Source organism: Bufo bufo, chromosome 4 (assembly GCF_905171765.1).
Source record: "Bufo bufo chromosome 4, aBufBuf1.1, whole genome shotgun sequence".
NCBI lineage: Eukaryota > Metazoa > Chordata > Amphibia > Anura > Bufonidae > Bufo > Bufo bufo.
Window position 1 is genome coordinate 299,580,233 of NC_053392.1, and position 14,911 is coordinate 299,595,143.

Genomic DNA, 14,911 nt, shown 5'->3' on the forward strand with positions numbered 1-14,911 from the left:
TTTTATTTCTTGCACGTTATGACAGCAATATCAACTTATACTCAAGTCATTATTCATGATAAATGGCTATTTTTTCTCATGGTAAACTAAGCATCAGCAGCAAGGAGTTAAAGGGGTTATTCAAACCCTAAAAATGCCCCCCAAAATGCCAGGGCACCTCATACAGGTAATACTTTGCCCGCTCCCGGCAACCGCGTCACTGATGCCCACATGGCCACCACTGCATCCCCCTGTCACATGAATGAAAACATCCAGAGACGTGGGGGGCAGTAAATAGCAGGCCACAATGGGAACGAGCCTCCTTAGCATCACGGGTGACACTAGGGAGGCTCATTTCCTTCACGGCCTGCTATTGGCTGCACCCCCCCCATCCCCGAGCATAAGTATTATCTGTATGCGGTGGCCAAGCATTATGGGGGGCATAATAGGGGTTGGATAACCCCTTTAACAGGATACCAGAGTTTTTTTTTTTTTTTTTCATTTTTATTTTTCTTCCCTATCTTCCTTGAGCCATGACTTTTTTATTTTTCCGGTCACATAACCATATGAGGGCTTATTTTTTGCGGGACAAGTTGTACTTTCTAATGCCACCATTTAATATGGCATACAATGTAGTGGGAAGCGGGCAAAAAATTCCAAATGGGGTGGAATTAGAAAAAAAAAAAGAATTCCTCCACCATTTTACCGGTTTTGTTCCTACGGCGTTCCCTTTGCGGCGAAACTGACCTGTGCCTTTTATTCTCTGGGTCAGTAGGAATACAATGGGGGTGTGGCAGGGGGGGGAGCCAGGGTAGGTAGTGGGATGGGCCAGGGGTGTGTAGTGGGTGGAGTTAAGGGGCCCAATTCAGATTCTTGCTATGGGGCCCAATGATTTCTATGTACGCCCCTGCCTCGTCCCTCTCTATGTTCCTATCTCTGGTCGTCTGCTGGCAGCATTCCGTTAGTGTTCCGGCGGTGTGCTGGTTTGGAGTGTCTGTTGGCGGCGACTGGAGTGGGAATGTGAGTAGAGAGTGGACGCAGCGTCAGTGCGGTCTCCCCGGGCTGTTTCTTTGCTGGTCTCTGGTTCCTGTGTGTTGCTCCAGAGCCTGGCAGTCGGACCCCTGGTTCCTGTGTGTTGCTCCAGGGTCCGGCAGCAGTCCTGGGGAGACTCGCATGTTTTGGTCCCTGTTTTTGGTCCCTCACTGGTTTCCCCCTTTTTTTTTTTTTTGGTGGGGGGGCTTTGAGGGGTGGGAGTGTCACGACCATGGTTGTGGTCACGACTCCTTGGTTCGCATGCTGTTGTCAGCAGTTTGTTTTATGTTGTCAACCACAGGTGTGGGCTCTGTATCTTGCCTCACGTGTGGTTTCCATTGGCAACATTAGGTTGTTGGCAGTGGAGCGACCTAGGCGCTCGCTGTCACGGCATGCGGTTGCCTCTGGTAATGTGTGTTTTAGTGTTCACTTTCTATGTCTGGTGTGCACGAGGTTTATGTAGGTGTGCACTGTGACACTTCTCTTCACTTGTGGCTGCCCGTGGCAACGTGTGGTATTGTGTACATGTTGTGGCAGTGTCTCGGCCTTCGGGCTGACTCCCAGGACATGGTTGCCACGCATGTCGTTGCCTGCGGTAACAGCTGCAATGTAATTGTTTATTGTACACTTCCCCTTTAAGTGACACTTACCTTGTTTGTTGATGCAAGGGTTAACCCCTTTCCTAGTGTGTGTGTGGGTGTGGCCGCTTGGGTTATTTAGCTTCCTGCTGGAAGGCAGTTGCTGAGGGGTACTTCAGCCATGCGTTTTGCTGGAGTCATCCTCCTGGTTCATATACCATCTTTCCAGTAAGGGCCACCCTTGCGGTCATAAAAAGAATGTCTGATGTTAAGTTGATGTTTTTATGCTCTTGATATTTATTGCAGCTATGGATGTCCTGGTTACCTGTGTGTTTTGATGTGTGTGCTGTCTCCCTTGTGTTTGTGTGGACAGCGTATTTGAGCACGGGTTCCAGTCAGCAAGGCTGTGGCAGGTTAGTGTGGAACTGCTTGGTTCACCTGTCATATCCATATGTCTATGTTCCCCATCTCCTTGCAGCTTGGCCAGTGAGACTCCTGATCGTCCGTGCCTAGGAGGAACAGGTCGTCTTACCCTGCTCCTAGTTCAGGGCCACCCTGAGGGCAAGTAGGGACCCCAAGGTTCCGGAGTAGGAGCCCTCCTACCATCAGGGTCGGCTCATACAGCTAGGAGTCAGGGTCAGTATTAGGGACGTGATAGGAGGTGACCTACTCCCTGATCCTGTGGTCCTGGCCGAGCCGCGACCAAACATCTTCTGGCATCGAACGGCTGAGGGTTTTCCCCATCCTCAGCCGTGACACTAGACTGCTCTAGAAACTGGTCCCCACCCTTCCTGCAGGAAGTGGGACTTGCCCACTTCTCCACAGAGGGGGTGTTAGAATGAAATGGAAGGTTCCATTCTAGCTAAGTACAGCTCTGCCGTGTTTGCTGCCACCTGCTGGTGAACCAGGCATATTACACGTGAACATAACAGTTACATTAGAAATAGGAATGCACATTATAGTGGACCTGAAATAAATACACAAGATGACATGATATTAGCCCATTAAAGACAGTAGCGGGGAGAAGAAGTACTAATGCCACTATGGGGCGTTACACATTTCCAAACAATTTGAAAGCTTGACTGCTTGCTGGTGCCGTTTCTATCTGTGCTGTGGCCCCTACATGAGATCTTACCATTAACAAGATATGCCATAAAGGTGATCTCTGTATTCTAAGCTAGAGTCCAGCAGATGCCACCCACCACTTTCACATATGTTAGTGGAAACATGGCTCATTCTCTTTGAAGTTTTTGGGGATTACAGTGGCCACAAATTTGCATCTTGGGTCTTGCAAATTGCATCTTAATGAACAGTGAGCCCCCAGAATGTATTTTATTGGTGGGCTCTAAGCATCCCTGTGCAGCACTGTTTCTCATGGCCAATATCTGCTAGCATGTATCTGCCTTCAAAACCTATACGAGAACACAAATTTACACAAATCACAGATTTAACTAGTGGAGGTGTGAAAGGTCCGATACATGTACAGTATATGTACAGTTAGAAAATAATAATAATTCTACATATAAGTATATCCATGAATTAATATAAGCCGTACAAAAATTGCTTTATTATGAGAAAACTATAACCATCTTTCAGAATAATAACAAGTGAATATAAAGTATCTAGCAAATGCTGGTGGAAATGTAATAATGTAAAGTAATGTAATATGAGATCTTGGCACAGATTCAGGCCTTCTGGTTATCTAGGGTACGGTAGGAACATCCGAAAAGTCTCCCTATTTAGAAGTTTACCTTTATGGTCCCCATTAAATGTACAGTAGGTTTAAAAACATATTTAATTTCTAAAGGAACCGAAGATGTATCTCCTGCATGTTTATCTGTAATGTGTTTTGAAATTACTGATATATTGGTATTATTAGATGATGAAACAGAAAGATTAAGGGGACAAAATATACAGTACAGACCAAAAGTTTGGACACACCTTCTCATTCAAAGAGTTTTCTTTATTTTCATGACTATGAAGGCATCAAAACTATGAATTAACACATGTGGAATTATATACATAACAAACAAGTGTGAAACAACTGAAAATGTGTCATATTCTAGGTTCTTCAAAGTAGCCACCTTTTGCTTTGATTACAGCTTTGCACACTCTTGGCATTCTCTTGATGAGCTTCAAGAGGTAGTCCCCTGAAATGGTCTTCCAACAGTCTTGAAGGAGTTCCCAGAGATGCTTAGCACTTGTTGGCCCTTTTGCCTTCACTCTGCGGTCCAGCTCACCCCAAACCATCTCGATTGGGTTCAGGTCCGGTGACTGTGGAGGCCAGGTCATCTGGCGCAGCACCCCATCACTCTCCTTCATGGTCAAATAGCCCTTACTTTCAAAGTTTTCCCAATTTTTCGGCTGACTGACTGACCTTCATTTCTTAAAGTAATGATGGCCACTCGTTTTTCTTTACTTAGCTGCTTTTTTTCTTGCCATAATACCAATTCTAACAGTCTATTCAGTAGGACTATCAGCTGTGTATCCACCTGACTTCTCCTCAACGCAACTGATGGTCCTAACCCCATTTATAAGGCAAGAAATCCCACTTATTAAACCTGACAGGGCACACCTGTGAAGTGAAAACCATTTCAGGCGACTACCTCTTGAAGCTCATCAAGAGAATGCCAAGAGTGTGCAAAGCAGTAATCAAAGCAAAAGGTGGCTACTTTGAAGAACCTAGAATATGACATATTTTCAGTTGTTTCACACTTGTTTGTTATGTATATAATTCCACATGTGTTAATTCATAGTTTTGATGCCTTCAGTGTGAATCTACAATTTTCATAGTCATGAAAATAAAGAAAACTCTTTGAATGAGAAGGTGTGTCCAAACTTTTGGTCTGTACTGTATGTCCAACATATTGTATTTTACAATTTTTCCAGACTACCAAATGTACTATATTACTAGTGTTATGGTTAATGTAGGCACAAACATTTTACGTTACTAATGGTATATAGGATGTGAAGGTACTGCCTAGGTCCACAGTATATAGTGTAGGAAGGCGCAAGGGTCCGTCGTTGATGGAAGGTATGTGTCACCGAGGTTCCTGGTCTCGGTGAAGTAAGAGCCGGTAATTTCAGGTGTCAGCGGCAGCTAGTGCTAGTGCTGTCAGTCTCTGTGTTTGGGATCTGAGGCTTTCTGCCATGCTGGAGGGCTGAGAGCCGCACGCTGGGAAACAGGCCCCCTAAGGCCTGCTGTGGACCTCTGGAGATAAAACTGCAAACAAGGTGATTTTTTGTTCTGTCGACTTTCCATTGTGTGAACTAACACAAAGATTTGGCCTTATGTGTGAATAAACACTGAAGTTTTGATTTACAAACTGTTTTTTTTGCCTCTGTACTGTATCCGCTAACTGCCTACCAGAGCGATTTCCCACAATAGCTACAGTATACAGCTTATATTGCCACAGAGAAACTCTACTGTTATAGGAAAGCAAGGTAGTTGTATGATGCCTCTCATCTGAGTATAGTCTAGGAGACAATGAGGAGGCATGCATTCTGTGAACTTGAACATGCTTCTTGATTATATTAAGAATAATGTATAATTATATTAAAGGGGTTCTCTGGGCTTTTAATATTGGTGACCTATCCTCAAGATAGATTATCAATATCATATTGGAAGGGGGGGGGGGGGTCTGACACCCCTGCTAATCAGCTATATGAGGGGAAGGCTATATGAGGATAGGTCATCAATATAAAAAGCCTGGAGAACCCCTTTAATTATATTCTTTGCTATATACACTAGCTGTCCAAAAAAAAAAGTCGCCACCAAAAAAAAGGTCACACACTCTAATATTGCGTTGGACCGCCTTTAGTTTTCGTTACGGCACGCATTCGCTGTGGCATTGTTTCGATAAGCTTCTGCAATGTCACAAGATTAATTTCCATCCAGTGTTGCATACATTTTTCACCAAGATCTTGCATTGTTGATGGTAGAGTCTGACTGCTGAGCAAAGCCTTCTCCAGCACATCCCATAGATTCTGAATAGGGTTAAGGTCTGGACTCTGTGGTGGCCAATCCATGTGTGAAAATGATGTCTCATGCTCCCTGAACCACTCTTTTACAATTTGAGCCCGATGAATCCTGGCATTGTCATCTTGGAATATTCTCATGCCATCAGAGAAGAAAAAATCCATTGATGGAATAACCTGTTCATTCAGTATGTTCAGGTAGTCAGCTTCCCTCATTTTTGGAGCACATAATGTTGCTGAACCTAGACCTGACCAACTGCAGCAACCCCAGATCATAGCACTGCCCCCACAGGCTTGTACAGTAGGCACTAGGCATGACGGGTGCATCACTTCATCTGCCTCTCTTCTTACCCTGATGCGCCCATTACTCTGGAACAGGGTAAATCTGGACTCATCAGACCACACGACCTTCTTCCATTGCTCCAGAGTCTAATCTTTATGCTCCCTAGCAAATTGAATCCTTTTTTCTGGTTTCCCTCACTGATTAGTGGTTTTCTTACGGCTACACAGCTGTTCAGTCCCAATCCCTTGAGTTCCCTTAGCATTGTGTGTGTGGAAATGCTATTACTTTCACTATTAAACATAGCCCTGAGTTCTACAGTTTTTCTTTGATTTGATATCACCAAACGTTTAGGTGATCGCCGATCACCATCATTCAGGATTTTTTTCCCGCCACATTTCTTCCTCGAATACGATGGGTCTCCACTATCCTTCCAGTTTTTAATAATGCGTTGGACAGTTCTTAACCGAATTTTAGTAGTTTCTGCAATCTCCTTAGATGTTTTCTCTGCTTGATGCATGCCAATGATTTGGCCCTTCTCAAACACACTAACATCTTTTCCACGACCATGAGATGTGTCTTTCGACATGGTTGTTTAAGAAATGAGAAGCAACTCATTGCACCAGTTGGGGTTAAATAACTTGTTGCCAGCTGAAAGATAATCGCCCATGCAGTAATTATCCAATAGGAGGCTCATAACTATTTGCTTAGTTAAATCCAGGTGGCAACATTTTTTTGGGATAGGCAGTGTATTTTATCAAACACAAGATTTCTCTGTTATCAGTTCATATCTGAAATTACTGTATAATGACGATATAATAGTAGATCATCATGATAACAAGCTTAAAATCCTGTCTATCATATAAATATCCGGTCTACTTTTGAAAAATTGCATTATCTGGACAGTTCCTACTAGTTCTAACCAATTTCCCTAATGGAATGTTGTGGATTACATGTTTGGTGACATGAAGAAGCAAGGAGGGTGGAGTTTCCTGCAGATTGTTTCTGATAAGTCATTGTACCTACCTTTGAACCCAGATTTCCAATTATACCCAAAAAAGTAATTTGATTTATTTTGTAACATGTGCTAAAAGAAAAATTAATGCTGTTATCATTCATGTATCTAGCAACCTCATGGAATTCACTCTCAGTACCATTCTATTTTAGATAAAGATTGTCAATATATCTGGAGGACCACTTAATTCATGAAAAATCTGCATTATTTAGTGTCTAAATGTATATTTCTTTCTATACACACCTATAGAGGTTAGAAAACTATGGGGTTAATCTCCCCTTTCCCACCGTGTGAAAATAATATTAGGATATCAGAATTAACTTCTTGACTGAAAATCCTTAAATGCACCCAAAATGTTCATAGTTTTCACTTTATAAGACACACCTGATGGTAAGACGCACCTAGGTTTTAGGGGGGAAAATAAGAAAAATATATATTACATCAGATATCAAATCAGACCCCCATAACAGATCCTCAGATCAGACCCCATATCAGATCCCCATATCAAAACACAAATCAGACCTCCATATCAGACCTCAAATCAAAACCCCATATCAGATCTTCAAATCAAACCCCCATATCAGATCCTCAGAACAGACCTCTATATCATATCCTCAGATCAGAAGCCCATATCATATCTTCAGATCAGACCCCCATATCAGACCTCAGATAAGACCCCCATATCAGATCCTCAGATCAGACCTTCATCATATCAGATCCCCATATCAAACTTCAGATCAGACCACCATAAGACCTCCATATTAGACCCCCCCATATGAGACCTCAGATAAGACCCCCTTTAGATGTCCTTGCGAGACCCCCATATTATTTTTCACATCAGACCCCCATCAGAGCTAAAATATATAAATTAAACTTAACTCTTTTGCTCCGCCACTACTCTGCTCGCACTATATCCTGTTGCTGTAATCAGTCAGCACAGTGCAGCGCAGGCCCAGAGAAGACCAGAGAGTGGTGAGTACAGGCAGCACTTGAAGCGCATCACTTACCGCTCCCTGCGACTCTTGCATAATAGTGAGCGAAACTATAATAGAAGTAGTAGTATTTACTTATAATATGCACTGACATTTTCCCTCCACTTTTGGGGGGAAAAAGTGTATCATAAAGCAAAATATATGGTACCTGGTGTCATGGACACAACACAGTATAGCCTTTACCAAAGTCTGTAGATGAAGATCCACCTATGCTTTAAGATTAGTGTTGAGCGAACAGTTCGAGCATAGTTCGGGTCCGTACCGAATTTTGGGGTGTTCGTGACACGGACCCGAACCCGAACTTTTTCGTAAAAGTTCGGGTTCGGGTTCGTCGTTCGGCATGTATTTTGGCGCATTTTGAAAGGCTGCAAAGCAGCCAATCAACATGCATCATACTACTTGCCCTAAGATGCCATCGCAGCCATGCCTACTATTGGCAAGGCTGTGATTGGCCAAGTGCAGCATGTGACTCAGCCTCTTTATAAGCTTGTGCGCACGTCGGGACGTGCTCACTCCCGATGTGAATAGAACAGGGATAGACGCAGCTGATGCTAGGGCGAGAATAGGCAGGGATAATTGAATAACTGGAAGCAAATTTCTCTCCTCCACCTGTGATTCATCTGAACAACTGCAGCTGAGCTGCTTTTTTGATAGGGATTGGCTATTTTTAGAGTGGCCAGAGTGATTTTTCCATCCACATGTACCTGGGCTGACCGCCGGCCGCCATTTTGCGACTTGTAGTGCTGCAGCAGAAGCTGCCACAGTGTGCATTCCAAAGCTCCAAACAAGTCAGACATCTACACCTGGGATTCAGACCAATAGCGATTTAGCAGCACAGTCCAAGGCTATTTTTTTTAAAGGTTGTGCAGACCATTTTGTGGCACATGTTACTGGGCTGATAGGCGGCGGCCATCTTGGGACTAGTGCTGCAGCACAATCTCTCCCAACGTCCATTAATCACTTGTAATAGTGGTCTGTGCCATAGAAATCCTACATCAGGGACTTGGGTGTGCTTGTGTCACCCCTACTAATACCAGTCCACCTGTAATCCATACAGTGAAAAGCCATAAAGTATTCCAGTGAGGGAATTTTTTTTTTATTTAAAAAAGGCCAAGTTAGTTTATCTGGCGTTCAATATACTAGATACAGTTAGGCCTGCGTTTCATACATCTGGAATTAGCAAACTAATGTGCTGGGGTTGGGAAAACATATATGTACCCATACTAGAATCTGTCAAAGAAAGCGGTACTCACATATAACAGTCATTCCATCTGTAATCCATACAGTCAAAAGACTGAAAGTATTCCAGTGAGGGAATTTTTTTTATTTAAAAAAGGCCAAGTTAGTTTATCTGGCGTTCAATATACTAGATACAGTTAGGCCTGCGTTTCATACATCTGGAATTAGCAAACTAATTTGCTGGGGTTGGGAAAACATATATGTACCCATACTAGAATCTGTCAAAGAAAGCGGTACTCACATATAACAGTCATTCCATCTGTAATCCATACAGTCAAAAGACTGAAAGTATTCCAGTGAGGGAATTTTTTTTATTTAAAAAAGGCCAAGTTAGTTTATCTGGCGTTCAATATACTAGATACAGTTAGGCCTGCGTTTCATACATCTGGAATTAGCAAACTAATGTGCTGGGGTTGGGAAAACATATATGTACCCATACTAGAATCTGTCAAAGAAAGCGGTACTCACATATAACAGTCATTCCATCTGTAATCCATACAGTCAAAAGACTGAAAGTATTCCAGTGAGGGAATTTTTTTTATTTAAAAAAGGCCAAGTTAGTTTATCTGGCGTTCAATATACTAGATACAGTTAGGCCTGCGTTTCATACATCTGGAATTAGCAAACTAATGTGCTGGGGTTGGGAAAACATATATGTACCCATACTAGAATCTGTCAAAGAAAGCGGTACTCACATATAACAGTCATTCCATCTGTAATCCATACAGTCAAAAGACTGAAAGTATTCCAGTGAGGGGATTTTTTTTATTTAAAAAAGGCCAAGTTAGTTTATCTGGCGTTCAATATACTAGATACAGTTAGGCCTGCGTTTCATACATCTGGAATTAGCAAACTAATGTGCTGGGGTTGGGAAAACATATATGTACCCATACTAGAATCTGTCAAAGAAAGCGGTACTCACATATAACAGTCATTCCATCTGTAATCCATACAGTCAAAAGACTGAAAGTATTCCAGTGAGGGAATTTTTTTTATTTAAAAAAGGCCAAGTTAGTTTATCTGGCGTTCAATATACTAGATACAGTTAGGCCTGCGTTTCATACATCTGGAATTAGCAAACTAATGTGCTGGGGTTGGGAAAACATATATGTACCCATACTAGAATCTGTCAAAGAAAGCGGTACTCACATATAACAGTCATTCCATCTGTAATCCATACAGTCAAAAGACTGAAAGTATTCCAGTGAGGGGATTTTTTTTTATTTAAAAAAGGCCAAGTTAGTTTATCTGGCGTTCAATATACTAGATACAGTTAGGCCTGCGTTTCATACATCTGGAATTAGCAAACTAATGTGCTGGGGTTGGGAAAACATATATGTACCCATACTAGAATCTGTCAAAGAAAGCGGTACTCACATATAACAGTCATTCCATCTGTAATCCATACAGTCAAAAGACTGAAAGTATTCCAGTGAGGGGATTTTTTTTATTTAAAAAAGGCCAAGTTAGTTTATCTGGCGTTCAATATACTAGATACAGTTAGGCCTGCGTTTCATACATATGGAATTAGCAAACTAATGTGCTGGGGTTGGGAAAACATATATGTACCCATACTAGAATCTGTCAAAGAAAGCGGTACTCACATATAACAGTCATTCCATCTGTAATCCATACAGTCAAAAGACTGAAAGTATTCCAGTGAGGGGATTTTTTTTATTTAAAAAAGGCCAAGTTAGTTTATCTGGCGTTCAATATACTAGATACAGTTAGGCCTGCGTTTCATACATATGGAATTAGCAAACTAATGTGCTGGGGTTGGGAAAACATATATATGTACCCATACTAGAATCTGTCAAAGAAAGCGGTACTCACATATAACAGTCATTCCATCTGTAATCCATACAGTCAAAAGACTGAAAGTATTCCAGTGAGGGGATTTTTTTTATTTAAAAAAGGCCAAGTTAGTTTATCTGGCGTTCAATATACTAGATACAGTTAGGCCTGCGTTTCATACATCTGGAATTAGCAAACTAATGTGCTGGGGTTGGGAAAACATATATGTACCCATACTAGAATCTGTCAAAGAAAGCGGTACTCACATATAACAGTCATTCCATCTGTAATCCATACAGTCAAAAGACTGAAAGTATTCCAGTGAGGGAATTTTTTTTATTTAAAAAAGGCCAAGTTAGTTTATCTGGCGTTCAATATACTAGATACAGTTAGGCCTGAGTTTCATACATCTGGAATTAGCAAACTAATGTGCTGGGGTTGGGAAAACATATATGTACCCATACTAGAATCTGTCAAAGAAAGCGGTACTCACATATAACAGTCATTCCATCTGTAATCCATACAGTCAAAAGACTGAAAGTATTCCAGTGAGGGGATTTTTTTTATTTAAAAAAGGCCAAGTTAGTTTATCTGGCGTTCAATATACTAGATACAGTTAGGCCTGCGTTTCATACATCTGGAATTAGCAAACTAATGTGCTGGGGTTGGGAAAACATATATGTACCCATACTAGAATCTGTCAAAGAAAGCGGTACTCACATATAACAGTCATTCCATCTGTAATCCATACAGTCAAAAGACTGAAAGTATTCCAGTGAGGGGATTTTTTTTATTTAAAAAAGGCCAAGTTAGTTTATCTGGCGTTCAATATACTAGATACAGTTAGGCCTGCGTTTCATACATCTGGAATTAGCAAACTAATGTGCTGGGGTTGGGAAAACATATATGTACCCATACTAGAATCTGTCAAAGAAAGCGGTACTCACATATAACAGTCATTCCATCTGTAATCCATACAGTCAAAAGACTGAAAGTATTCCAGTGAGGGAATTTTTTTTATTTAAAAAAGGCCAAGTTAGTTTATCTGGCGTTCAATATACTAGATACAGTTAGGCCTGCGTTTCATACATCTGGAATTAGCAAACTAATGTGCTGGGGTTGGGAAAACATATATGTACCCATACTAGAATCTGTCAAAGAAAGCGGTACTCACATATAACAGTCATTCCATCTGTAATCCATACAGTCAAAAGACTGAAAGTATTCCAGTGAGGGGATTTTTTTTATTTAAAAAAGGCCAAGTTAGTTTATCTGGCGTTCAATATACTAGATACAGTTAGGCCTGCGTTTCATACATCTGGAATTAGCAAACTAATGTGCTGGGGTTGGGAAAACATATATGTACCCATACTAGAATCTGTCAAAGAAAGCGGTACTCACATATAACAGTCATTCCATCTGTAATCCATACAGTCAAAAGACTGAAAGTATTCCAGTGAGGGGATTTTTTTTATTTAAAAAAGGCCAAGTTAGTTTATCTGGCGTTCAATATACTAGATACAGTTAGGCCTGCGTTTCATACATATGGAATTAGCAAACTAATGTGCTGGGGTTGGGAAAACATATATGTACCCATACTAGAATCTGTCAAAGAAAGCGGTACTCACATATAACAGTCATTCCATCTGTAATCCATACAGTCAAAAGACTGAAAGTATTCCAGTGAGGGGATTTTTTTTATTTAAAAAAGGCCAAGTTAGTTTATCTGGCGTTCAATATACTAGATACAGTTAGGCCTGCGTTTCATACATCTGGAATTAGCAAACTAATGTGCTGGGGTTGGGAAAACATATATGTACCCATACTAGAATCTGTCAAAGAAAGCGGTACTCACATATAACAGTCATTCCATCTGTAATCCATACAGTCAAAAGACTGAAAGTATTCCAGTGAGGGGATTTTTTTTATTTAAAAAAGGCCAAGTTAGTTTATCTGGCGTTCAATATACTAGATACAGTTAGGCCTGCGTTTCATACATCTGGAATTAGCAAACTAATGTGCTGGGGTTGGGAAAACATATATGTACCCATACTAGAATCTGTCAAAGAAAGCGGTACTCACATATAACAGTCATTCCATCTGTAATCCATACAGTCAAAAGACTGAAAGTATTCCAGTGAGGGAATTTTTTTTTTATTTAAAAAAGGCCAAGTTAGTTTATCTGGCGTTCAATATACTAGATACAGTTAGGCCTGCGTTTCATACATCTGGAATTAGCAAACTAATGTGCTGGGGTTGGGAAAACATATATGTACCCATACTAGAATCTGTCAAAGAAAGCGGTACTCACATATAACAGTCATTCCATCTGTAATCCATACAGTCAAAAGACTGAAAGTATTCCAGTGAGGGAATTTTTTTTTTATTTAAAAAAGGCCAAGTTAGTTTATCTGGCGTTCAATATACTAGATACAGTTAGGCCTGCGTTTCATACATCTGGAATTAGCAAACTAATGTGCTGGGGTTGGGAAAACATATATGTACCCATACTAGAATCTGTCAAAGAAAGCGGTACTCACATATAACAGTCATTCCATCTGTAATCCATACAGTCAAAAGACTGAAAGTATTCCAGTGAGGGGATTTTTTTTTTATTTAAAAAAGGCCAAGTTAGTTTATCTGGCGTTCAATATACTAGATACAGTTAGGCCTGCGTTTCATACATCTGGAATTAGCAAACTAATGTGCTGGGGTTGGGAAAACATATATGTACCCATACTAGAATCTGTCAAAGAAAGCGGTACTCACATATAACAGTCATTCCATCTGTAATCCATACAGTCAAAAGACTGAAAGTATTCCAGTGAGGGGATTTTGCTTATAAAAAATAATATATTTCATTGTGGTGCGAGTTGAATCGCAACAATGAAGAAAAATACTATTAAGGGACGAGGACGCGGTCGTGGTGGTGTCCGTGGAGCCTCTGTTGCTGGTAGAGGACGTGGCCGTTCGGCCCCAGGCGCACACAGTAGGGAACGAACTCCCTCAACTAGCCGGCAGAATGTACCGCAATATCTCGTGGGGCCCAATGCCGCTCTTAGTATGGTAAGGCCTGAGCAGGTACAGGCATTAATCGATTGGGTGGCCGACAGTGCTTCCAGCACGTTCACCACATGGTCTTCCACCCAGTCTTCTGCTGAAAGCGCACAGGTGGCACCTGAAAACCAAGCCCATCAGTCTGTCACATCACCCCCAAGCATATCAGGGAAACGGTCTGAGCCACAAGTTATGCAGCAGTCTCTTCTTCTGTTTGAAGACTCTGCTTCCAGGGTTTCCCAGGGGCGTCCACCTAGCCCTTCCCCAGTGGAGGAAGACATACCATTCACTGACGCACAACCACTTATGTCTCCAGATGAAGAGGACATGGGAATACCACCACAGCAGAGTCACCGACTCTCTGATGATGACGAAACACAGGTGCCCACTGCCGCGTCTTTTTGCAGTGTGCAGACTGAACAGGAGGAGGTCAGGGAGGGAGACTGGGTGGAAGACGATGCAGAGGACGATGAGGTCTTAGACCCCACATGGACTGAAGGTCGTGGCGATGACTTTCACAGTTCAGAGGAAGAGGTACTGTAGTGGTGAGACCGAGACAACAGCGAAGCCAAAGAGGGAGCAGGGGGCCAAAGCAGACGAGCCGCCGCCCCCAGAGTTCGCCTGCTACTGGACATCGCCAACAGGGACCCAGCCCCACAAAGGCAGCTTCAAAGAGTTCCCTGGCATGGCACTTCTTTAAACAATGTCCTACCGACAAGACCCGAGTGACTTGCACGCTCTGCCATCAGAGCCTGAGGCGAGGCATTAACGTTCTGAACCTCAGCACAACCTGCATGACCAGGCATCTACATGCAAAGCATGAACTGCAGTGGGGTACACACCTTAAAAACCAGGCACTCGCTGAGGCTCCCCCTGCTCCCTCTACCGCTGCTGCCTCGGCTTCCGCCTCGAGAGGAATGTTGCCACCTGCCGAGCAGCAAACAGAGGATGTGCCACCGACACCACC